General features: G+C 46.1%; 1 protein-coding gene and 1 long non-coding RNA gene across 12 annotated transcripts in view; one reads left to right on the forward strand and one right to left on the reverse strand.

Moving 5' to 3' along the window:
* Positions 1-27,153, reverse strand: part of ASAP2 (ArfGAP with SH3 domain, ankyrin repeat and PH domain 2) — a 145,791-nt gene that overhangs the window by 116,270 nt on the left and 2,368 nt on the right. For 2 of the 11 annotated variants that reach the window (XM_072938230.1, XM_072938229.1), the window contains exons 1-2: positions 25,388-25,449; positions 25,189-25,289 (exon numbers count right to left, since the gene is read on the reverse strand). The exons of 8 other annotated variants lie outside the window; for them this stretch is intronic. The gene's annotated coding sequence lies outside the window, so the exon portion shown is untranslated. Of the gene's footprint in view, positions 1-25,188; positions 25,290-25,387; positions 25,450-27,153 lie in introns of those variants that run through there. One more of the 11 variants, XM_072938231.1, reaches the window with a different exon arrangement.
* LOC140685957 (uncharacterized) lies at positions 25,613-26,034 on the forward strand. Its single transcript, XR_012059429.1, has 2 exons — positions 25,613-25,716; positions 25,883-26,034. It is a non-coding gene; the product is annotated as an uncharacterized lncRNA (long non-coding RNA).

Genomic DNA, 27,153 nt, shown 5'->3' on the forward strand with positions numbered 1-27,153 from the left:
ATGCTCACCAAGGTCTCATACCTAATTTTCTGAATGCATGTAACAGTCAGACCTGACAATCAGGACACAAAAGCTGCTTCCCCAGTATCATGCTGCCCCAAAGAGAGCAATTTTCCTCCACAAAAAAAGTAGGAAAAGTTGGAGCAGAAAAAAAGTGGTAAAACAGTGATCAGCCATGGATTCTCTCCTTGAATCTATCCTGGAATTACCAGGAGGCACAGGCCTTTGGATCCCCTCCTTCTAAAAGGGATGGAGCCGCCAGCCATCCTTCTCACAGGCTTCAGAAAGAAGGCTCGGAGAACACAGCCACACTCTGTTCCAAAACAAGATGTTTGTTTCAGGCCAGGCTGAAAGCACACCAAGCACCCATTGCCACCAGGCTGGACACGGCTGCTGGGACTGCTCACGGCTGGCAGCAGCCAGTCTCCCAGAGGCTGATCCTCCCAGAAGTAAAGCCTTATAAAAGCAGACCTCCAGAGGTGACTGTAAAACCTCGTGCACTCATTCAGCATTCACCCTGTATGCCCCACGTGCTGGCACGGGGCTGGGTGCTGACGTCTCAGCAGCTCCCATGGTTCAGGCCAGATGAGATTTTATTTGTAAACCACCAGAGCTGCTCATCACAGTTCAAACAGAACGCCTATCACTGGGCAGAGAAATAAAGTTTCACTCCAGCATAGAACACAGACCTCTAGCCTCACTTCCAAGACCAGAAACACAAACACACACACACACACACACACACTGCACACCTGTGACATATACACTGTATCTTCATCTTTTTTTTTTGGTATGAGGAATCCCCAGCTAAGAAAGATTAACCAATTTGCCCAGAAGTAGGGTGCTACCAAACAGCAGAATCAGGCTTGAAATTCACACTTGTCTGCCCAGTAACAAAGTCCTAATATGCTGCCCTAAACATTAAACGTATCTGGACCCGAGCACATGCAGCCAGGGAGTCCTCTACCTGCTGGCCCTTCGCCCTCTTCTCGCCCGCTGAATTCATCCTTTGAGGCCCAGATCCTTCCTTTCTCTCTTCTCCCTTTCCTGATTCAGCACAGTGTCTGCCATCAAGTGGGTGCTTAATGAATGCTGGCTGAGCTGGAAATACGTGTGTCCCCAACAGGAAAACGATGGGACATTTTGCTGTTGTTGCTGCTGAGGCGTGAGTATTGACTTAAAAGAATCAATTTCGTTTTCATGGATGTATGCATATACTCAACTCCAACTATGTTTAAGAAGCTCACAGTCACACTGTAGCTTAACAGACACAGTGGCAACAGGCAATGGCTTCCCAGAAAACCTTTCACTGAAAATGATTAGGCAAATAAAGAATTAATGTTTTACATGCCTCACAGTGCAACCCAAATTCTACAACATCTTTGCTTAAAGTTGATAAAATATTTTCCCGGACATACGCTGAATTAAGAGCTCAGTTAATGTCAGGTGAAACGGAATCACTCCTCTCACCTTCCAAGAAGAAGGACCTCAACCTCCTCATTTGTAAAGTGAAGGAAAGGGTATCTACGCCCTGGGGTCGTCATGAGAATTAAGAGGTCATATTAGACTAGTGCCTGGCACAGAATAAAGGCTACAGAAAGGTTTGTTGTCACTCTTTCCCACACACATGGCTTCGTGCTACCCAACAAACACTGAAAGAGGAAAAAGGTTAACAGAGTTAAACAGGGCAGACCCCACAGGAGTGACTATTTGTGTAGAGTAACCACTGTCAATAACTGAATGGACTGCACGATTACAAAGTGCAGCTAATCCTCAAGTCCCAATATGATGACATGAAGTCTGTGCGAACCCTACACATAAGGCTTCCATAGCAAAGGGCAGTCACAGCATTAAAAACGTAATGTAATTCACCACATTAGCAAGCTAAAAAAGGAAAACTATATGGTCATTTCAATTGAAGCAGAAAAAGCATCTGACAAAATTAAACACCCATTCATGTTGGAAAACACTCAGCAAACTAGAAACAGAAGAGAACCTGGTAGAGGCTCAGAGAAAACACCTACAGCTATGACCATCATATCCAACAGGGAAAGACTGAGTCCTTCCCCCTTCGGATCAGGAACCAAGCAAGGATGTCCACTCCCCCAATGACTACGTGACACGATACTAGACAGAGTGTCCAGGCGTGCAATATAGCAAGAAAACAGATGGGGAAGGAACGAGGCAAAACTTGTTATTCACAGATGACATGATCATCTATGTAGAAAACGCTAAGGAATGTACCAAAAAGCTACCAGAACCACCAATAAATTAGTTTAAAGCAGGAGGAAACTTTCGGGGGTGACAGAAGTGTTTTACATCATAATTGTGGTGGTGATTACATGACTAAATATTTGTCACAGTTCATCGAATTGGCCGATTTTATTATATGTAAATTACACTACAGTAAAACTGACCACAACAGGAAATACTTGGCCGCTCCCAGCCCCAGGCAGCCGCCCTCTGCCCCACGCAAGCACGGCGCTGGTCTCAGAAGACCTGCAATGCTCCAAGCGCTGTGGTTTTCCCGTCTCCAGGGGGAGTTTCTGACTTGTAAATCAGAAAAGGCCCTTGAAAAAGACATCTCAAGTAACACAGGGATAAAACAATTTCCATACGGGGTCGGACAAAGTGGTCAGGATTCCACCACCCCATGAGACACAGCTTTACAAGGTGAATGCGGCTGCGGCCAGCAAAGCTGTGCACAGAGGACACTTGTCCAGAGAGACCCGGAATGGCAGACCCGAAATGATCACATCTCGAGGGGGCCCCCAGTCTGGTTCTCTGGTGTCACAGATGAGGAAATTGAGGCTCTAAAAACAAGGAGTGCCTTGCCTGAGAGAACACAGCAGTTTCTACCAAAGATCAGAAGGAGATGAGTTGTTTGTTTGTTTTTAAAAAAGGAACAACTACATAGCAGCACTATGTAATCTAAATTTGTAGTCTGTGTGCACAGTTAATGAACTGGTCTGTAAGAGGGCTCACTAAGCAGTCCGTCAGACAACAATGCTGGCAAGCACTGGAACCTGGATACAAACCCAGCATCAGAGGCGAGAGCCGTCTGCTCACCACCTCCCTGAACCACCTCCCGACTGTGGGAGAATGAAAACCGCAGAAAGCACACAAGACACCCACACAAGACGTTGTCCGAGCTACGCACCCGCCGGCAGAACTGCACACGTGGGACCACAAATAAGACACGGATGCCACTCACCCTTAACTTCTTCGCCGTGCTGCGCTTGGAAAAGGTGTAAGACTACTTTCAAACTCTACCTGACCACCCATTGGTTTTCCTCAAGACAACCACTGCCCAGACTGAAGGCAGAATACTGAGAGCCTACTGTGTGCTATGTGCTTTTCACCAGCAGAGCAAGACTGGTCCCTATCTTTCCTGTTGGCTCAGAACCCAGCCTTTCAATCACACACCTGACAGATCAGATACTTCCTAAAGTGCAGAAGGAAGGAGAATCTTTCCGATCTTTCCAAAGATATCAAATGTGTTTTCATCTAAAATTTGCGATGTAAGTGAGAAAGGTCTCAATCCAGCTTCAAGACTTGAGGCATTGTTAAAACTTCTCCATTTTCACTTATGTTTGAAAACCAAAAGCCGGAAAGTGACACTGACCATGAAAGCATGTACAAAACAGGGATTTTCCTCTTTTTTTTTTCAAGCTTCAACCCACGTAAGCCAGAAACTTGGGTATTTTCCTGGATTCCCACGCCTTCCTCAGTCCTCACAGCCAAGAGTCACTGAGACTTGTCCCTCCTGCCCATTTCTCCAAGTTGGTCCTTCCTCTCCACCCCCTGGCTCCTGCCCAGGCTCAGACCTCATCCTCTCCTATCTGAACTCTTTCACAGCCTCTCCTGGTCTGTCTGCCCGTCTCCCCACTTCCAGCCTCAGAGGGATCTTTCTGACTCAGATTGTGCTGTGTCCCTTCCTTTGGCTCAGAAGCCTCCCACAGCTCCCACCACGAACAGGATAAAGCCTAGCTTCTTCAGCTTGAGGCAGAACTTTAATTAAGAGAGAAACTGGAAGTCAACACATTCTCAGAAGCAAATGAACACCTTTTATCCAACACAGGAAAGGAGAAAGAAAGAAAAGCAAGAGGGAAAAGGATTTGAATTGTGCTGGAAATAAAGTATAGTTCCAAATTTTAAAGGCAAGGCATTTCAAAAACACTAAAAAGCATTGTGTGTCTCTCGTGCACACACACACACAACCACCTACACACACAAAAGTGTCATGCATCCTGTGTCTTTCGTGCGCACACACACACAACCACCTACATACAAAGTAATGGGTGTCATGCATCATGTGTCTCTCACACGCACACACACACAATAATGGAGTCATGGGCTGCCTTTTTATGTGTTTTAATTCTGTCAATATTTTATATGGATAGAATTTTTTAAAAAATTCCCTTTACCTCTCCAGTCGAAAGTTTTATAGATACTGAATTAAGATTTTTAAAATACAGATAATTACAAAAGTAAATTAAATTCAAGCTCTGTATCTCATGACGAAGCAGTTTTAATTTTATTAATCTTCATATCATAAAAGTAAGGTATCAAAATACACCCCAAAGGAGGTCATTTGGCATTCTGCACAGCACCAGGTTAAAGGGCAGAAAAAACAATAAAGGCAGAGATGAGAATACGGCCGGAGTTTAAGAGGATGAGCATTTTAATACAACTCCTGCAAGGTCTCAGTTGACTTAATATGTATCCGCATGCTCTGAAATCATGACCTTCACTTCATGGCACTTGATTAAGCTTCAGCTTATGAAAATTTCTAAATCATCTTCATCCTGTCCAACTTAAAAAGGAACTCGGGCCCCCCAAGACCCTCCCTCCTTTCACCAGGAGCAGCTGGGGTGCAGAGAGCGACCCCTTCACCCTCTAACCCTCCCAGTACTTGACAACCATCCAGCCCAGGGGCTCTCAGCCCAGCACTGGTGACATCAGGGCCACCCTGCGCACTGGAGGGTGGGCAGCATCCCTGGCCTCCACCCACTGGATCCCAGGAGCACCCTTTCCCCCAGCTCAAACCAAACTCATCTCTGGACCTTGCCACAGCCTCCGAGGAGGCAAAACGGCCCAGGCTGAGCAGCTCTGTCCTAGCCTCATCTGACTGCCCTCACCATTCAAGGGAGAGCGTCACTGGCCTCATCCTCCAACAAAGTTCTCGGGTACCACCACCACGGACACCCTTCAGGCCCCAGAGCCTCGGACAAAACAGCCTGACTTGCTTTTGAAGTGTTTGCGTCGTTCTGCCTCCGGGCCCAAGCCCACAAGACGGCACCCGGTCCCGCCCACACCAGTGCCCACTCCCGCGACTGAACCGCGGCCACCGCACCGCGCCGGCCCCCTCCGCAACTCAAGTCTGGCCTCTCCTAGTTTCCTATCATCTCACGGCCTAACGCATCGAGCTTTCCAATCAGCCTGCCAAAAGGCCTCGAGCCATACAAAAGAGAGCCACTGCATGATGATTTAAAACATCCGGCCTCTGTTAGAACAAGGAAGGCCAACAATAAAAACTGACATAACAGCGATCCATGGTAAAATCAGGCCTTCCAAGCAGAGGGCCAGCGTTTCACGCTGTGTGTGCCGTCTGCCCCGAGAGGCCTCTGCTACTTCTCTGCTTCTCAAAATAATGCTCTGAGAGCAACTCTGTCCAGGGCGCCTGGCACAGACTCCATCATGGCCACCCTGGTTTGGTTCAAAAGGTCATCTAACTTAGTCAGGTCCAAAACGCCAGGCCCCAGGTCTAATTTGATTAATTCCACCATTAGTCCCTCTGCAGCCACACACAGATCCCTGCCTACAACACAAGAGGGAAACTTCCAGTTGGTGTACACCAGGTCAAGGCAGTGAAACACTGCATCTGGAGAAATTCAGCTCACCAGGAGACGGGGACGAGGCAGGGTGGAGGTTGTGGGTTTCTGGGGCAGCAAAAAAGCCTAGCCACCCCCTGCCTGCACCATTCATCACTAGGAGTACACTTCACACCATCCTGAAATTCCTCCCTCAACACTTCCCCAAACAGGATGTGTCTGATCAGTGAGTCATGAAAAATAGGGTATTTCTAGAAATTCACTGGAAGGAAGGTGTGGGAGAAATTTTCTAAAGAGAGAGAACAAAAAGACAATGTGCAAAGCTAATTAAGCATTCACAAGGCCGGAAGTGGGCTCCTCTGGGCTGTGACCTGGCCCCACAGTGGCTGGCCAGTCCTTCATCTCATCCCTCCCTCTGCTCAACTCAAGAGTCCAACCCACTGGACCCTGAACAAGCCCACCTTTCTGCACCTTATCCATATCTCCCACCTAGTCAAACCCTGGGCTTTGTAAGCGATAAGAGCCCCAGTCTCTGGGTCGATCAAATGAGACGGCGCCTGCTTCACAGGTGGCGAGTCAGTACCTGGTGTGCCACACCTGCCCTCCCTTCGCCCTCCCGAAGGCATCCCAGTGCCCAACAGGAAGTCACCTCTGCCATTAGTGCTCTGTAAGGACCTCAGCACACGTCACTGTGCTAGTATAGCTTGCGTACCCTCTTCATCTCCCTCTGCTGCACTGCAGTGGCAGCACCAGCTGCCATGAGCCCTCACCATGTGACAGCCTCTGGGCTACATGGATTTTCTCACTTGATTCTCACATCAATCCTGTACCTAGGCAGTGTCACGATCAGTTCTCCCATTTTATGGATTTAGGAAGCTTAAGCTTAGACAGCGGGAAGCAGCATGGACAGTGTCAGGATGAAAAGCATGAGCTCAAGAGTAGGAGTGTCTGGGGCTGAAATTCTGGCTTTATTACTGCCTAGCTCAGTGATCATGGGAGAGTTACTTAATCTCTCCGTGTCCCAGTTTCCTCCTCTTTAAACCTAGGGATGACACCAGTACCCACCCACAGGGCTGTCCTAAGGACTAAATACAGTTAACGCTTGTTAAGTGCTTAGTGCCTGCACACAGTGAGCGTCACGTGTGCGTTAAATAAAAATAAGAAAACTAGTGTATTTGCCCACCATCATACAGGCATCAACTGGTGAAATCAGTATTTGAGTCCAGGTCCAACTGGCTTCAAAGCAGAGGCTCTAACTATAGCATGGGAGAAGGATTAACAAACTCCTCACTGGAAAGGACCATTTCTCATCCATCACCGCGTTCCCGCAAGGCAGAATGATCCCAGGCCACCAAGCAAGCTGCAGAAGTGCACGGTCACTGAAGGAGGGAAACTGAAGACGTCACAGAAAGGTGTCTCAGAAGAGATTACAGACACTGCAGAACTACCAGGGCCTACGAAAGAGGAAAAGTACAAACAGCATAAAAGCCTCTCATCATGGTGACCCTATAAGCTGGATAACCATTCTGAGCATGTTTATTTTGGAGGCCTTAACGTTAACAAAGAAATAAACTCCCACAAGGCGAGAGTGCAAACCAGAAAACAGGGTGACAGGGCAGGCGGTGACACTGCTTCTCAATTCCTTCACTGATGGGCTCTTCAAAGTCCAACATAATACCAGCCTGCATCATAACTGTCACATGGACGTCGGATCGCTATCACCTTGGGGGTTAACCCCCCAGCCCTCCTGGACAATAATTAATTGACTCAGTTTTGAAGCCGTGTCTCTGAATTGCTCTAACTCCACAAACTACTTTGGTCCCACGAGTAAAAGAAATAAGGAGCAGCATTCTACACTCCTACTAAGCAGCAATTTGGAAACATACAGGTAATCCTCAGAGCCCTAATGGAGATGGACACAGAACAAGGCCAGGCACACCTCTAACCCTGGAATCCTCTCCTCAGCCCCTGCTACACACATTCCTACAGGACGGAGCCACTCAAACACACTCTTACTTTTTTTAGGAATCTACAATCACTACTTCAACTTTTCAAACACTACTCCCTAAAAATCACGCCTCTTCCCTACAGCCAGAGAAACAAGATTTCTATGAATCAACAGAACCTGGATCATGTGTTTCCCTCCCTGCAATCTGAGTTGTATCTGCTGGCCAGTTTTATTCATTCAACAAACATGTGTTACATCATGATCAAGTGGGGTTCATCTCAGGGACACAAGGGTGGTTCAACATTCGCAAATCAATCAATGTAATACATCACATCAACAAGAGAAAGGACAAAAACCACATAATCACCTCAAAAGATGCAGAAAAAGCATTTGATAAAATTCAACACCCATTTATGACAAAAACGCACCGAAGTGGGTACAGAGGGAACATATCTCAACATCATAAAAGCTGTATATGACAAACCTACGGCCAGCATAGTACTCAACGGTGAAAAACTGAAAAGCTTCCCACTAAAATCTGGGACAAGACAAGGCTGCCCACTCTCACCACTCCTATTCAACATAGTCTTGGAAGCCCTAGCCACAGCAATCAGGCAAGAGAGAGAACTAAAAGGGATCCAAATTGGAAAAGAAGAGGTAAAAGTGTCACTCTATGCAGATGACATGATACTATATATAGAAAACCCTAAAAGGTCCACATAAAAACTACTAGAAATAATCGAAGAATTCAACAAGGTAGCAGGTTACAAGATTAACGTTCAAAAATCAGTTGCATTTCTTTACGCTAACAATGAATCAACAGAAAAAGAAAGAAACAATCCCCTTTAAAATAGCACCCAAAGTAATAAAATACCTAGGAATAAATCTAACCAAGGAGGTGAAAGACTTATACACGGAAAACTATAAAACACTGATTAAGGAAATTAAAGAAGACTTAAAAAAATGGAAAGATATCCCATGCTCCTGGATTGAAGAATCTATATTGTTAAAATGGTCACACTGCCCAAGGCAATCTACAGATTTAATGCAATCCCTATCAAATTACCCAGGACATATTTCACAGAACTAGAACAAATCATAATCAAATTTATACGGAACCACAAAAGACCTGGAATTGCCAAAACATTACTGAAGAAAAAGAAAGAGGCTGGAGGAATAACTCTCCCAGACTTTAGACAATACTATAGAGCTACAGTCATCAAGACAGCATGGTATTGGTACACAAACAGACATATGGACCAGTGGAACAGAACAGAGAGCCCAGAAATGAACCCACAAACTTTTGGTCAACTAATCTTCAACAAAGGAGGCAAGAATACACACTGAAATAAAGACAGTCTCTTCAGGAAATGGTGTTGGGAAAACTGGACAGTAGCATGTAAAGCAATGAAGCTAGAACACTCCCTTACACCATACACAAAAATAAACTCAAAATGGATCAAAAAATGATACATGATCAAAAATAATTAAATCTACTTTAGGTTTCACACTTAGCTTTTTAGAACTTTATTCTGATAATTTTTTAACTTTGAAACTTTACTCCAACATACTGTTTTAACTTTCTTTTTAAACCATTAGCTTTTAAAATCTTAAAGGGAACGCTCTGTTGCCATTTGATGATTACTTTGCTCTTGGTCCTGGAAATTTCTGTCAAATGAGAGGAAAAGATTAAATTTCCCTAAATCAACTAAAAAAATTTAAAAAAGTATTACTCCTGTGTTTGGTGCCAGGCACAATTCTGGGTGCTGGGGATGCATCACTAAAGAGAGTCAAAAACCTCAGCCCCCATGAAGCTTATGGTCTAATGGAGAGAGGAGGGAATCAGAAAATGAATTAAAAGTATAACAAGTAAGTAAACTACGTACTAGGTTAGGAGGTGAGCTGTGGGGGAAGAGAGAGGCCAGGGAGCTGGTACAAATGGGGATCAGTGTCGGACTCTTGAGGAGGTGACATTTATAAGAGGTAAGGGATGAGCCGTGTGGATTACCAGGGAGGACAGAAGGTTTTGGATAGAAAGAATTGCCTGAGCAAAGGTTCCGAAGTAGAAGCCCCCCCACCCCGTGCCTGCAAAGCAGCCAGGAGGCAGCGTGGCCACAGCAGAGCAGGGCAGCGGAACTGGGTGACAGAAGACAACGTAGGGTCCCTGAGGGACTTTCACTCCAAGAGCAATGAGGGCGATGCTGACAGAGCACCAACAACATTAACTCCTTCAGCAAATAATGACCAGTTACCAGCATTCACTTGGCAGGTGGCAGGCCTGTGTCGTGACTCAAACCCAAGTCTGCGTAAAGCCCAGGCTGTTGTCACCACACCAGGTGCCCCTTAAAACGGGGGCTCAAAATTGGACATGACTTCACCCACGTCCCAGAGCAAGAGTCAGTGAGGGAGAGGAGATCACAGAGTGCGACGCAGAACCTGAAAGCCCAGCCAGGAGCTGGAGGGAGAATGTCACCCGCCTCCAGAGGTGACAGGTCCTGGCTGGAGGGATGGGAAGGGCAGGGTCACACCTGAAAACCCTTCTGGCAGACAGAAATGCCACCCACCTACTCTGCTGGTGGAAGAGGAATTCCTCTTGCCAGGCTGGTGTACAAAGAAAAAGGAAGGAAGTGGCTCAGGGAAAGTGACACACAACCACAGACCAACCCGAGCGTGGCAGTGATCTCCCCGCTGGAAACGGTCAGGTTTTCATGTCGTCAGGAGGCAAGAAGCTGACCTGCCCCCTGCCACCTGGAACGAGTCGAGGGCCTCGCTCACACGTAGCTCCCGGGCCCCACACAGCCCCGTGGCTCTGTGCTGGTCACAGAGACAGCCAGGCTCGGCGCCTGGGCATTGCTCCGGCCACAGAGATCGCCACTTCCTTCGCCACCGTTCTCATCAAAACTCTCACAGATCCCGTCTGATCTAACTGAAGGAGCTTTTCCAGTGATCATGAAATCCAGATGTCTTCCTGGCAACCTTCCCTCAAATAGGAGGAAAACCTACTCTCCTTTCCCATACCTGCAGGCTTTTGTTCCCAGCCCAGACGCAAGACAAGAAACATCCTCTTCACCAAGTAGCACAGGAGATATGAGGACTATATTTAGCACCTTGGTTCTTGGCAGAATCCAGGTCCATGTGCAGAAGCTGCTCTCCATCCCTGTCACCCCTCCCCTTCATGAGGCTGAGTCTACCCAGAGAAAGCTTCTCGAAATCTGGTTGTAGAACTGCCCTCTGGGGAACCAGTCCCAGCACAGCTTCTGTTGCTGGTTCCAGAGACGTCACAGGCCCTGGGCTCAGCCCACAGCTACTGTAAAACTCCTGTGTGATAAACCCAGATGTTGGGTCGGGGCTGACCCAGCACATCCCTACCATATCACCATCTCTGGTCTGCTGGATCCCCTACAAGACCCTAAGCAAGCAAGCCTGTTTGCTCTTGCAGGATGCTATAAGTGACTTGGTGTTGCCATAGCAACTGCCTCTGTATCTTACCGCATTTATCAAACCATATTGTAATTGTCTGTTTACGCATCTGTTTACACTGGGAAACTGTGAACTCCTAGAAATCCAGGACACTCTTTACTCACATTAGTGAACACCCGGTGCCTGAACAGGACAGGCAATCCTTCAATGAATGATATGGAATAAGCAAACACCATAACCTCCCCTTCCAGAAATCATTAAGCTACTCCCAACCAATGCCTCCCTCTTCTCTTACAGCAAGGCTAGGACCCCTCTTCACTCCACACACACTCACTTCTACCCCAGCCCACAAAGAGCCCCAATATTGCCCTATCCCCAATCTACAGGTGACCACAGTGGGCCCAGCCCTGGAGGGCTCCATGTAACCCACCTCCCCATCTTAGGCTCAGAGACCTTGTCCCCATCCTAGAATGCTCTCTCACCTTCTGCTATTATTTATTCTGTCATTTACTCAACAAATATCCCAGAGGGGCCTTTGTGCATCAGGCCTTGCTCTAGGCTACCTAACGCCTGATTATGCTTCCAGACCCAGGAAAGGTTCAGGCTCCTGCAGGAACCACACCAGCCACACTGGCTTTCCCACCAGGCCAGGGGCTCACCCAGGAGGGCAGTCACACCTACCTACCTGCAGCTATCCCCAGTGCCCAGTTCAGTAAGGGCGGGACACGCTGTACTCAGGTTGGTTAATCACCAGATGGGAGTCTCCTCTAGCAAGGCCTCAGGGAGTGCAAAAGGTGAAGACAACAGCACAACAGTAGTAGGGCTAACACTCACCCCTGTCGTGGCCACTGAGTGAAGTATGGCCCACTGCCAAGGTCCTCAGAACAAGAGCAAAGCATGGTAACACCCACCACCAAGGCTTAGCGGGTTCCCTCCAGCACATGCTGCCTACCCCACCCCAACTTGACCAGCTCAGCTGATGGAACACTTCTATCTTGGAATCTCCTGGATCCTTTGTCCCTGAATGAGATGTAATGATCCGAGGGAAAAGAAGGACTCAATTTTGAAAAGGAAAAGATAGCTTTCTTCCCAAACTGCTCCCTTGTCTCAATCCCCCTAAACCTGTACAAAAACTCCTCTCCTCTGCTGAGTCACCTCCCTGTCCTGACTATCGACCCTCGATCAGGGCCTTATGTGGGGAGAAGACAGTCAAGGCCTTCAGCAGAGAGCCAGGCAGGACTCGCCCCAGAATATGCTACGTTATCTAACCTTGGTGCTGGACCTTCGAGAGCGGCTTTGGAGCTGCTGGAAGTGTCACAAAAATTCAGCAGGAATTAAACTTTGGTGAAGATAAAACAAAAATTTCAGTTATATAACACTATTTGGAAAGAGTATCATTCATAATCTCTTTGTCAACTGAGCAGCATAAATTTACATACATTAGGTATCAATAGAAATAATTTGCATTTGGGTGTGCCAGCTCATACACACATTCTGTTGTCCCTGGGGAGTCTGAGAAATTCAATGTTCAAATGGCACCATCGTTTTCGCCTGTCTGTGTGACAGCCAGATGGAAAGAGACCATTCATTCATCAATCACGGATCAACCCTACTCAGGAGGAAGGGTACCACTTACTTTGTCAAGCATAACAAAAATACACCATTTATAAGCCCCCCAAGGGGCTCAATTCTTCTGCAGCCACCCAACTGACCTTCCCCAAAGACAGAGATCTTATCAAAACACAGCAACCAAAAGGAAGGAGAAAATTATGAAAATGTAGAGTATGATTATAGACCCAGAGACTGGGTACCACTGAACTACCACCTAGAACCCCTCTCTTCTCAAGGATAACCAAGTGAGTGGGCAGCACATAAAAAAAGAAATATGCAATGTAACAAGAATACTCACTCTGGCACATGATAGAAACATATTTTTAACACTGAAGGAAGTGCTTCTCTCAAAAGATACTTCGTTGCAATGATAAATAATTTAAGACGGACAACACGGCCAAAGAGCACCTCACACTGAAGACATGAGTTATGCCTCATACTACAACTCGGCTCTCAAACCTCACATTTAAAGATCCCCCTCATAGTGCTTAAGTTATAATTACACCTACACTCAGTGTTGTCTGGGCTTTCCTCTCCGATCCTGCTGCTATTATCTGGTGATTATGAATGAACAGTACCTTTTCCCAGAACAGCTAATAGCACTAGTATTAATAGTAATGGGTACCATTAACACTCTTCTGATGTGATGTGCAAATATCTCTAAATTACCTGTCCTCTATAATCATTTCTGAAGACAGTAACACATGGCAAATAATGCACGTACAACATTCTGAATCCCTTTTAAAATAAAGAGATTGGACAAAGCAGCTTCTAAGCATATAGAATCCGTGCATATGCACATACGCTCATAATTACTATACTCACACTTTTTTAAAAAAACTCGATAAAATGACGACTGAGCAGCTCCCAGGTACTCAGATGGCTCTGGGTAACAGAAAGATCCCTCACTGATAACAGTCTGGTTCAAGTCTCAGGGCTACCTCGGACTAAATATCTTCTTTTATGAAGCCATGAAACCTCTGGGAGGCTGTTTCCCTCAGCTGTAAAATGGGCATAAAACCTGTCCCGCTCAAACAGTGTTTTGAAAATAGTCAAGTATAAACAAAAATACAAGCATATTATTTAAAAAAGAGCTCCAGCTCTCAGGAGTTTGCAACTTGGTTTCAGGAAATAAGAACACAAATGCAGGAAGCAGGTCCATGGCAGCGATGGCGCCCCTGCTCTGAGAGTCATCACCAGCCGCTCCTGGAGGAAGGCCTCGAGGTCGGGCACTGCAGGACACAGGGTACAGAACACGAACTTCCCCTTCATACTACCCCCCATAACAAAGAGCTGAAGGGTACAGCAGGGGCCAGGCACCCTAAAGCTGCAGGAGATGCAGCTGATGGAGGCTACTAGTGAGAAACGGAAACTCCCGGGGCGCAGGAAGGCTGGAGAAGAAGCTAGAAGTTAAGGAGGGAGGAAGTCCTCCGCCATGCGGCAGCCCCCAGCACATGACTGTCTCCCCAGGGAGCAGAGTCCTGCTTCAGTCTGCACACAAACTCCCCCCACCCCCAGGCTGGGCCCCGCTGACAATCGCCCACCCTGCACACCTCCCGGGTGCACACTAAGCCCTCTACCAGGCCAGGCAGGAGAAGGGGCTGGTCCTCGACCACACCCACCCGGCTGCAATCTCTTTCTGGACCACCAGGCAGTTCCCAGCCCTGGGGAGAGCCCACGCTGGTGACGCCAGGCAAGGGAAGAGCACAGTTTCTGGACGGCTGACATTACAGCAGGTGGGCAGCAGCTTTCTTTGTTCTTTTCCAGGTTCCCTGGCATCTAGCTCCCAAGTCCTCCTTCCGACTCAGATGTATCTCTGGGGCCAACAGCCCAGTCAGAAGAGGGAAAGGAGGAAGGAGAAGTGATCCAGGATGAGCCCTCCTGAGACCTTCTGGCAGCGGCCGGAGTTCAGAACAGGGCAACTTGAGCGCTGCTCACTTCCCCTCTGCCTCCACCGCTGAAGCAATGCAGCAGGCGGGCCGGATGGTGCTTGGAAGTCAGTGATGGATACTGTCAGACCAAGAAAGAGATTTTCCTTTTTCAACGAATAATGTGACAATCTTGATTTTGCAAGTCAAAACAAATTTATCTGTAAACATACAGAAAGCCCTTTGATGGGAAAGATATAAAATCACAAAAACAAAATGGTGACCCAGACCTTCACATTCAGCAGACATTCTCTGAGAACCATGTGCGGGGAAGCATGCTGGGCGCTATGGAGTGAAAGAAAGTAATCCTTAGTCTGGCATGAGGGTCCAATATGAAAACTAACTGCAAACAGGGGGTCACTCCCCCACCCCAAAAAGGAAATGCGAAAATACTTGGAGATCAGAGAGTAAACCTCACGGCTAACCCTCCCCCTCCTCACACTCCTTAACAGCAGCCGCCTGAGAGCCAAGGGTGGTCCTCATGTAAGTCTGCATGTTCCAGAAACAGATCCCTGCATCACTGTGCCATGGCCCAAGCCCCATCCTGAAGGAGGGACTAAACACCTCCTCTGGGACAACACCAACGGGAGGAGTTGTTCCACATACTTTAACTTTCTCACTAACTAAAACTCACCAAAATTACACCCCAAAACTCAAAACGATTTTCACGCAAACTCTTCTCCCCCAGTCCCAGCAGAAAGCACTGATTCCAGCTCTTCTTAAACACACTCTGCTGTCCGCGGAGGGACCCTCGGGGCTTCCCGGAGCAGGGCTGGCCCCACACTTCTGAGCACAGCCAGTTCTCTTCTCCTCCCTTTCCCTGGCCTCAGCTGTTGAGCACTGGTCCTGGCTATTTCCATTTCACTCCATGCTCTTTTCTAGAATCCTGAGGAGGACCCTGATCTACAGAAACAAGACGGGCTTTATAGCAGCTACTTTACCCTTAACAGGATTTTGTTTGTTTACCTCCAGGTTCTAATGCATGCCCTACCACCTTAACTACTCAACCTAATAGTACATTTTTCTTTGGAAAAACAGTAACAAATTTCTGAAACACTCACTTGCTGACTGACACTGCTACTCCCTAATTCAAACTACTATCAAAACCCTACCCCAGCTCCCGGCGTATCAGGGGCAGGAAAAAAGCCCTGGCTGTGATGTATCAGGCCTCGCTGGCTTTGTGCACATATGCTCAGGGATCCAAGAAGGTTCATAAATTAAAAGAGCAAACAGAACAGAGGCCCTTAAGAGATTTCACATTAGCTATGACTAAAGCATAAGATCAATCAAACCTCTTTTACTTTGCTCTGACCATAAAGAAGAGAGCTGTGCACTTCAAAAATTAAGCTCCTTCCACACTGTTTCAGAAGATAATAAATCATTTTTAAAGGACAGAACAATAAACCCAGTTCTGGAAAACCGAGGGGAGGTAGTGTGGTTGGAAAGGAGGCCAACTTTAAATGTCATCACCAAAGCAGCAGCTTACCAAGGAGGAAAGCCTTAGCCTGAAATTTCAAATTAAAGCTTCCCTCCAGATTCCCGTCTGCTTGGAACATTCTCCTTTAAAAAGAAAGTACAGAGCCCTGAGGGTCTGAAATAAACCAAGGGAGTGAAGGTAAGAGAACGCAGAGGCAAAAAGAGGAGGTGAGAATTTTAAGCTTTGGACACCGCCTAGCCCTGGTCCCCAAGGGAGAGAAACAGGAGTGCGGGGGAGGGAAGTGAAGGGAGATGAGAAGGTGCAGAGCCATCCTGCCTCCCTCACGATTTTCCCTGAGCGCCATCCCCGCTGGCAAACCATCCAGCAGTACCTCCCCCGAATCAGAAGCCTGCGACCTGGCAAGCCACAACCAAGGCAAATGAAAGCTACATGTTCTGACAGCCCAGCAGTCCGAGGAGTAAACACACCTCACTCATATTTGCCAAAAAAGAAAAACCAACAAGAGAATGTACAAGGTGAAAAGAAAACCAGGAATCTCCACAATTGTGCTTTGTCATGAAGTGAGGAGTCTCCACAGTGAACAAATCACAGTGATGCTTCTAGAGAAAAGCAATCAAAAAGCCATGCTAACCAGAGAAAACAGCGGGTTGTTCCGAGCTGGCTGCTGCAGAGACACACGAGGCCCAGCACGTGGACTGTAAATCTCCCAGGTACAGTCCAGCACCCCGGCCGAGTGAGGCAGGTATCTCAGACCCAGTTACAGATGCAAGTGACATTTCCACTAACGTACTTTGCAACCAGAGACCCAGCAGGCAAGTCTTCCACTTTTCTCAGTATATTCACAGCCCAAATGAGAATAAACAAATTAAACACAAGCATTTAGGCTGTGTATACAAACTGTTTTCTTAACACCAAGGTCAGTCATTCATGAAGTTATTAAGCCCCTATTCTGTGCAACCCACTGGACATTTAAAGATGATTAATAACCAATCCAGCAATGAGGCAATGAAAAGAAAGAAAAAGCATTCAGACTGTTAAAGAAGAAATAAAACTGTCACTATTTGAAGATGACATGACCTTGAATATAGAAAATCCTAACACACACACACCTATTACAGCTAATAAACAAGTTCACTAAGATTGCAGGATTTAAGATCAATACACAAAAATTAACTGTATTTCTATATACTAGCAATGAATAATCTAGAAACGAAATTAAGAAAATAGTTCCATTTATAATAGCATCAAGAAGAATAAAATACTAAGGAATAAATTTAACAAAAGAAGCACAAAATTTGAACACTGAAAACTACAAAATATCTTGAAAGAAATTAAAGACCTAAATAAGGGTCATCGATCAGAAGATGTTAAGATGAACCGTTAAGGTGTCTGCAGTCCCCAAGTTGATCCACAGACTCAGTGCAATCCCGCACCAAAATCCCAGCTAGGTTTTTCTGCAGTAATTGACAAGTTGATCCAAAAATTCATATGGTAATACAAGGGACTCTGAATAGCCAAAGTAATTTTGGAAAAGAAAGCAAAGTTGGAGGATTCACACTTCCTGATTTCAAAAATTACCGTCAGCCTACAGTAATCAAGACTGTGTGGCACTGGCATAAGGATAAAGATCAATAGAACACAATTGATTGCAGAAATAAACCCATATATCAAATATCAACTGATTTCTGAAAAGGATGCCAAGAGTAGTCAGTGGGGAAAGAACAGCCTTTTCATCAAATGGTATTGGGACAATTAGATATTCATGTGGGAAAGAATGAAGGTGGAATTCCACCTCGTATCATATCCCTACCTACAAGACCAACTCAAAATGGATCAAGGACCTCAATGCAAGGGCTAACACTGTAAAACTCCTAAAAGATTATACAGGTGTCTACCTCTGTGACCTTATATTAGGCAATAGTTTCTTAGGTACAAAAACAGAAGTATAGGCAACCAAATGAAAAACAGATATTCTGGACTTCATCAAATCAAAATTTCTGTGCTTCAAAGGACACTACTGAGTGGGTGAAAATGAGAGAAAATATTTGCAAATCATGTATTTGTTGAGTCTAGTTTCTAGAATATTAAAAAAAACTGTTACAATTTAAAAATAAAAAGACAATAATCCAATTTAAAAATGGGCAAAGGATTTAAATAGGTATTTCTCCAAAGAAGATACACAATGGTCATAGGCATGTGAAACTGCTCAATATCACTAGTCATCAATCAAGGAAATGCAGATCAGGTCCAGGAGAGACCACTGCGCCCCCACTGGGATGGCCATAATCACAAAGACAGACATTAACAAGTGCTGACCAGGATGTGAAGAAAACGGAAACCTATACATTGCTGCTGGGGATGTAAAGTTGTGCAGGCTCTTTGGACAATAGCCTGACAGTTCCTCAAAAAGTTCAACAGAGTTACCACATACCCCAGCCATTCCACTCCTAGATACACGCCCAAGAAAACTGAAAACATACGTCCACCCAAAAACTCATACAAGAATATTCACAGCAGCATTATTCATAATAGTCAACAGGTGGAAACGACTCAGGTCAACTGGTGAATAAACAGAATGTCATATGTATACATACAATGAAATATTATTCAGTCAGAAAAAGGAATGAAGTACAGATTCATGTCACAACTTGGATGAGCCTTGAAAATATGCTCCTAAGTGAAAGAAGACAGACACCAAGGCCACGTATTGTGTGATCCCATTACATGAATTCCATTACATGAGATGTTCACAACAGGCGAATCTAAAGAGGCAGACAGTAGACCAGTGGTTGTCAAGGACTGAGGGAGTGGGGAATGGGGAGTGACTGCTAATGGGTATGGGGTTTTGTTTTATTTTATTTTTTTAGGATGATGAAAATGTTCTGGAATTGGATACAGGCAATCACTGAACAATTTTGTGAATATATTTTTTAAGGATCACAAATTAGACACCTTAAAAGGGTGGATTTTATGGTACGTGAATTGTATCTCAATTTTTAAAAAGCAACAACAAAAACAGGTACCTTAGGAAGCCACAGAAAAGCTTTAACAAAAATCAACTTAATTAATTCAGAACCTAGACTTTTTTTCAGGACTACAAACTAACCATTCTTTGCTGATTTTTATTCCCACCATTCATTCTAGAGTCTTTCCAAACCCAATATATGTGATACAAAGAACCACGAGGTTTTCAGGCTGGAGAAGGTAGTCGGAGGTCAACTAGTCCGAACACCTCATTTTAGAGACCAGTCAGGGCAGTGACTGGCTGAGATCACAGAGCGTGGTGGAGGCCACAGGAGAACGAGAATCAGCTCTTCTAACTCCTTGGCTAGTGCTCCCCACCCCACCACGTGAACACAACCAAACCCGCAGGGCTTTGTAATAGCGTATCCTCTGACAGGGAAATACTGGCTCCCCCAGCCAAAGCCAAGGGAAACACTATTGGAACCTTGATATCAGAAAATCAGTACTCAACTCAAAGCTTACCAGTTCAAATTATTTAATGATCACAAAACCCTGGGATCATTAATACAATCTGCTTTTCACCAGAGAAGCAAGGAGCAACAGAGCTGTAATCAAGAGACCAAAGCACATAGCAGAGACTGGAAAAACTGCTTCAAGGTGAGTTCAGTGGGAAACTACAGCGCCCACTTGTTTAAAATGCAAACTAAGTGATGCGCCCAATGCAAGTCCAGCTCATGGGCCAACCACTGTATCAACTACAGTGATATCTTGGGGAAGGAAATCTTTAAAAGAGGGGAATGGAGGAGGGAAAAGGTTATTTTCACCTCTAACCTCTTGAAAAGTATGAGTATGAGTAGCCAAGAGAATGAGAAAGTGGAGATGGTCAGAAAAAGTAAAGGGTGAACTGTGTTGCACACAGTTGCAGACACAGACTGTTCAAAAACATCTCACCCAACCCTCCACTTTACAAGGGAGGCCACTGAGGCTGGACCAGTGAAACCAGCTGCGCAAGATCCAACACCTGGCTAGTTAGCAGGTCAGGGCTTATCAGGGGAATAAACACAGTACAAGGACTTAACGTTCTCCCTTCTCCCCAGAATCTCCCCAAAGTTCCCGAGCTGGCAGCAGGGCGCTGACACCTCATCCAAGTCTGCCCGGACACGCCACATCTGTGACTCGACCTTCAGTGGCCACTTCTCAAAACACAGATCCGCTGGTACCGAGGGAACACTGCACGGACCTGATCGCTGCCTACGTGGCCCTGGAGTCCTTTACAGGCCACTCTGACAGTGTCCTCAGTCCCTCAGCTCAGGGTGGGGGGGCGGCAGATGTGTCCTTTAACTCACTCCAAGGCAGTTAAGGCCACTTAACTAAGCACTTCCTCCAGGGTTAGAATCTGGCGACCCCTATCTGGGTGAGCTCATGATTTCTAAGTCACAACAATGGGGACTGGCCTGCAGAAGGTCAACAACTACCAATCTGCACTAAAGCAGTGCAGAGAAACACCTAAAGAGGGTCTTCCCAGCAACAGAGATCCCAGCAGGCGGCCGTCAGGTGAGGCACCCAAGGACCAGCAAGAGCAACACCCCTAAGCACACACGCTAACCTCATCGATGGCACGAGGCTCCATCCACTGCTCATTCGGGACGGGCTGGCTACCTGCCATCGTGTAACTTATCTAAGCCTTGGTTTCTTCAACTATAAAATTGAGGTAACAGGACCTACCCTCCTTAGGACAGTTGAAAGGATTCAACAATCCAACCAATCAGTTTAAAACACAGCACCATCGTTAACACAGAATTAAGGCTCAAAGAAATATCAGTCATTGGTGTAGTCAGTGTTTAAAAAAAAAAACTAATAAATTGTGGTTTCTTCTGGGAAACTAGGGAAAGGAAGCCCCCAAATCCGGACCACCTGCTGGAATCTGAAGGCAAGGGAATTCTTCATTACAGAGAACTGTCTTCATTAGCCACCCGATTTTATTGATGGCATCTGTGTATAAAATCATATCGCAGAGCCACCTTCAGCATCGAGTGGAGGGATGACGTCATTAATAATCCTGTTAACAGGGCAGCCCTCCTGCCAGGGTGTGAGCGATGCCTGGGGCCGCTCAGCTCGGCAAGGCTGGGCATGTCAGCAGAACGTGCCACAGTACCAAGGCACAAGAGTAAGGAGGAACCATGCAGCTCCATGGACAGAGGAGGCAGAGAGGAAACAGAGCTTCAGCAAGGATTCCCCAGAAGCATCCACTCAAGAAATGCAATAGAGGCATGGTACTAAAACAGACAACAAGAGAGAGGGGGTGCGCTGGTCACAGAGGCATCAGCAGGCAGGGCCTTGTCCAGCCCGGGCTCTACAAAGGCAGCTCTTGTGTCAAAATGCTTGAGTTTGAATCCTGGCTCCACCACTTCCTAGCTTTGTGATCTTGGTAAAATGGCTTAGGTTCTCTGGACCTTACAGGGGCTTTGTAACTATTAAACAAGTTAACAGTTAATAAGTGTAAAGAATTTAAAGCATGCCTGGCATACAGTAAGCGCCCAATAAATGCTAGAAAGAAAAGGCAAGAGAGAGGGGGAAACACAACAGTGACCAAAAACAACCCTTCAGCCACACTGTAGATATCCCAAACACACTCAGGCAACAGCAGCGTCGTTTTTCAAATGTGTAATCTCACCGGAAACAACACAAAACACGGTCTTCCTTGAAACTCTGGACAGACAGTACCTGTGAATCTACTATCGCTCCTACAGAGTCAAGGACAGCGTGTGACAAACCAGGAAAAGGAGAAAGGTGAAAGTAGGAGAACTGGCAGCCGAGCGCAAGGTCCTAACTACAGGACTTTGCTGGACTCCCAGACACACCTGTGTGAGAACCAACCCTGGACCATATGAGAAACAGCTAAGCCCCGACCCTGAATAAATGCAGAGCGCACCACGGCTGCCAAACCACAACCGACACCTTCACCCTCCGCCCTGAGCTCCTCTAAACCCCTTTACTACTCGGTAATTAGAACACGGGCTGAGGGCGTCATCCCCTCAGCTAAACTCTAAAAACCAATTCATGATAACGACAGTACAATAATTACAAAGCCCATTTAAAAAGCACCTTACAGAGTCACTCATTCACTCACTCCAAAACACAATTAACTATGACACTCTTACCATCAAACCTGGAATTCCTAGCCTGAATTTAGGGGGTCCATAAACTCAGACTGGAAAAAAGAATTACATCTGTATTTCATTAGCCTCTACTTGAAATTTAGCATTTTCTTCAATTATGACTATAAGCAACACACCATGGTAGTGTTAGCAGTACCTGTGACTCCAACAAAAGATGCATGAATATAACTTCAGAGTCGTTAGAAATAGCTCCCAATATTGCTTATAATTCATCAGTACCTCAAATTAAAGTAGTTATTAGACCCATTATCAATTCATGATTATTTAATACTTTAGTAAAGAAACATGTATTAGTATGACAGAGATTTTTCAAATATTTCTCTAACTGTATTTCAATACATTTGGTTCTCTTTGAGATCCTATGTATTTTACTGGACTCATTAAAACACCTTTCTGAAAAGGGGTCTACCACCTTCACCACGGTACCAAGGCACAAAAAAAAAGGGCGAAGAGGATAAACACTAACTGCACACAAAAGATGAGAAAATATGTGCTTTATGGGGAAGGCGTTTGTCCTGGCCACTTCTACATCCCTGGCACCTGGCAGTGACAATATATTGGCAGGTGCCCATACACATTAATGAATCAATAAGCCCAACACAACCAAATACAAACAAAAATCCAGCCCAATCATCCCAGCCCTGGTTGATGGCCCATTTATTCCACATCGTTCACATGAGAAGATGGTAACAGAAGTACCCAGAAAGGCCCTGGCAACACGGTAAGGCCACAGAACACAGGCAGTGTGAGCAAAGGGGGGGATTTCAACATCTCTCTCCAGCGGGAAAGAGGAGTGTTTGGGGAGCTGACTGGGGACAGCATCCCAGGCATCTGAGACAGCCAAGGAAGTCATCTGCCATCATCTGCCCACAAGCAGCAGGAGAAGCAAACACACCCCTCCGGCCCCTGTCTACACGACTCTGCTTAATCTCCCCCGATTGGCGTCTGCTGAAAACAAAGTGAGTGTTTACCAATGGTCTCAACGCAAGTTCACTAGCGAGTCATGCTGAGCGGCCCATCACTGGCCGGGATACGGACACTAAGTAGCACCAGAGAGTGTCAGTTTTGCCGTGGGGGCCCCGCGAGGTCCATTCTTCAGGGCCCTGAGTGAACCGAGCTTGGCCTTTGCCTCCACTGGGGCAGGAAGCCTGTTCTGTCCACCTCACCCACTGCACACACGACAGTCTGTCAGTACAGAGGGTCTCCACTGGACCCCGCATCACCCCCACCTCTGCCACAGCATCCAAGACCCTTGTGCCTGGAAGGCCCCTGGCCCCAACCAGTCTCCCTCTTTTCTCTCATGCCCTGCTCTGCTCTTGTCCCTGCAACAACCACCGTGAAATGTTTAACATGGAGATCAGATCACAGTACTCCTTGCTCAAACCCTCCAATAGCTCCCCACCACGTGAGAACAAAATCCATTCTTTCCCAAGACCAACAAGGCCTTGTGTGATCTGGCACTGCCCGGCCCTCACCCCTCCCACACCCACTTCTCTCCTCCATCACTGGCCCTCTTTTGGCCCTAAACGCATCTTGGGGCCCCTTCCCATGCTGCTCGTTCCTGGCTGGCCTCCTCACCGTGTCCTGGGCTCTGCTCTGATGTCACCTCTTCAGAGAGGCCTTTCCTGATTCCAGTTTCCTGCTCTCCAAAGTCACATTTTACTCCTATATTCTGTTTAACTTTCTTCAGGGCGCTTATCCTACCTGACGTTACAGGACGTTTACTGCAGAGACTGTCGACTCTATTTGGGGAGCAGCCTTAAGAAAAGCCAGTGCTCCAGGACCCACCCAAACCAATTAAGTCAGAATTTCAGGGAGTGGGCCAGGCATCTCTATTTTACAACACGCACCCTGCGCCCCGCCCCCGCCGCCAAGTGATTCCAATGTGCAGCCAGGGTTCACAGTCTAGAACAGTGCTTCTTAAACTTAAATGTGCATGAGCACCTGTAGATGTTATTAAAACATAGGTTCTGATTCCCAGGATCTAAGGTGGGATCTGAAATTCTGCTTTTCTAACAAGGCCCCGGGTGACACCAGTGCTGCTGGTCAGTGGACCCTCCTTTGAGCCGCAAGGGTCTAAAACAGCATTGTCCAGCAGAATTTCCTGCAGTGATGAAGATGTTCTCAACCTACACTGTCCAAGACACACATGGCTCCTGAGCACTTGAAATGTGGCCAGGGCAGCTGGAAAACTGAGTTTTTAACCTCAGGCTACACTACAGGAGAGTGCAGTCCTGGAATATATGTCCTCCACGAAGAAGAGCTCCAGGCTAGAAATGTGGGGGGTGAGAGAAGAAGCAAGGATGACTCCAAATTCTTGGCCTGAGCAGCCCTCCGTGGACCGGCTATGAAAATCCAACCAGAGGCCTAGCTGGCCACCTCAGGAATAGGTCAGTATTGACCTAAGGCAAGAAGCCAGGGGCAAAAGACCACACTGTGGTAACCCACAGATGACTCCCTGGACTTCAAGCCTCAATCACTCATCATCACGCGAGGCCCTCCTAACCAGGCACACCTGGCCACTCCCGTCTCAGTGCAGCCATGATTCTGGGCAATCCTGCTGCGGTCAGAGCCTCACAACACTTTATTGCACTGGTCTGTTCATAGGATGTCTGTCTCTCCCACTAAGCTGCAGGTCGTTTCAAAGATAGGACGCGTTCTTCTTGGTATCCTAGTTCCACTTCCCAGCGCACAGCAGGACTTAACAAACACTGAATGAATGACAGGGCCTGGAACCCACCAGCGGCAGCGTTAGTACTTTTACTGTTAATCGCAGGAGAGAGAAATTGAATGGGGGGTCGGGGAGAATGGAGATCACATAACAAGAATCATTCCCTACTTAAGTGACTCAAAAATTTCCACATACCTATATCTGGATTTCAAAACACAGCATAAAGAGGTGGCCCCGTCTGACCCACAGGGGCTCGTTTCCGAAAATAAGAAAGGACTGGGCAAATAGGTGATGTCCTTTGGGCAATAAATACAAAGTCTGTTAGTCTGGGATTTGGAAGAGCTGTTTTTTTAAATAAGTCACAAAGGGCTAAGATTCAGAATCACATTCTTGCCTAAAAAGTATGTTGGCCAGGTTCCCACTGCAACTGCTGGGAGGGGCGTCTGGCCCCAAGGACAGCAAGGCCCCCGGGAGTCTGAGCAGCCCAGATGCTCACCCTACTCCTGCAGTTAGAACCCTGTGCTTGTGACAGCAATGAGATTTCCAAGGCGACCAAGGACAACAGAGTGGAGAATTATGGCCTGGAAGGAAGTAGATTTAATTTTAATACTTACAAGCCAACATCAAATAATTTTTAAAACTACGTATCTGACAAAGCCAAGTAAGCAAAGCAGAAAGGATGGTGCTCTGGAGGAGGGTCAACTATAAATAAGGATAGTCCACGTATGTATACAATTTTTCCCTGTTTTGAGAATATTTCAACGTGACCACAGACTCAAAGAAATCAAGACAGAAATAAACCCCCTCCAAAAAGGGGGAGAAAAAAAAGCTCACTTCTCAGATTCAGCCACAACTACTTATTTTTTCCATTATTTCCAAAAAAACACAGGGCAGATTCCAGCTGATGTACCAGACTTTGCTGAAATTGTGCAAAACAATTACTTCACCATGACAGAGTGATCACCAAGTGAACATTTTAAAACACAGCTATGTGCTGACCTGCCGCCCAGACAACAGACTGGTTAAAAAATAAGCAAGAGCTATCCGATCTATAGGAATTCTTCATTCACTTACTCTCTCAGCCACTTCCCCTACCCTCCCACCCACCCATGTAAATCTCGTCTTGGGGCCAAACACCCTCATCAGGTTCTCTGAACTCACTATCTGTTAAAGCAGTTAGCGGTTATTAAACCAGGTATTATGCTGTGTTAATACAGTAAACCCTCAGCACAACCCTCTGAAGCAGACAGGTACTGTTATCCAGACTTTAAAGCTGAGGAAGTAGAAGAAATGTTATTTATCTCACCCAACTTCACACAACTGGCAAGTGGTGGAGTCTGAACCTGAACCCAGGTCTACCCAACAAAGTAGTAATTTAGAGAATTCAGCATTATTCAAAGTAACAGAAAGCAGGAGTATTTCTGAAAGACGCACAGAGCTAAGGTCAAATTCCAGCTCTTCAACGTACTAGTTCTGTAACCTTGAGCAAATTAACCTCTCTGAGCCTCAATTTCCTCATGTGTGAATCAGGGGTGAGGAATAAACACAATAGATGTGAGGTTCATACTACAGAAAAGGGACCCGTTAGCCACCAAGAGTCCAGCTACAGGTGTGCATATCAAAAAAAAGAAGTGCATTTCGGTTGTAGAATGATTTTTAGCAGACATAACCAATCTTGGAAATAACAGGTTCACAAGGGTTAATCCGTTTAAAATTAGTTTACTAAATTCCATGACACATTTGTGTGAACACAGGACCAAGGACTTGCAAATTTTAAAATGATTTGTTAAATGAATAACTTTATGTCACAAAATCCACCCTCATGTCTCATTTCAGTATGAAGAACAGGTATTTATTTAAAATCAAAATATAAGAGCATCACTTGTTAATAAAACCATACATATATGGTACAAGTTTTGGTAATGAGCATGAACATTAAACACCCTGAAAAAGAGCATTATTTAAAGGAAGCCACAGTGATTCCACTCAGAAAGCAAATACCTTTCAAATTTAGTGCTCTCCTAAATCCAAGTTGACATGGACCGCTACCTTAGTATGTACACTGGATGTGTGTAAAGTGAGACAGAACTGTAATGATTTTAATTTTTTCATTTTTGAGACTTTAATCAATTCTTGTGCTTAGATGGTAACATGAAGCAA

The sequence above is a fragment of the Vicugna pacos genome, chromosome 15, assembly GCF_048564905.1.
Source record: "Vicugna pacos chromosome 15, VicPac4, whole genome shotgun sequence".
NCBI classification, from domain to species: domain Eukaryota; kingdom Metazoa; phylum Chordata; class Mammalia; order Artiodactyla; family Camelidae; genus Vicugna; species Vicugna pacos.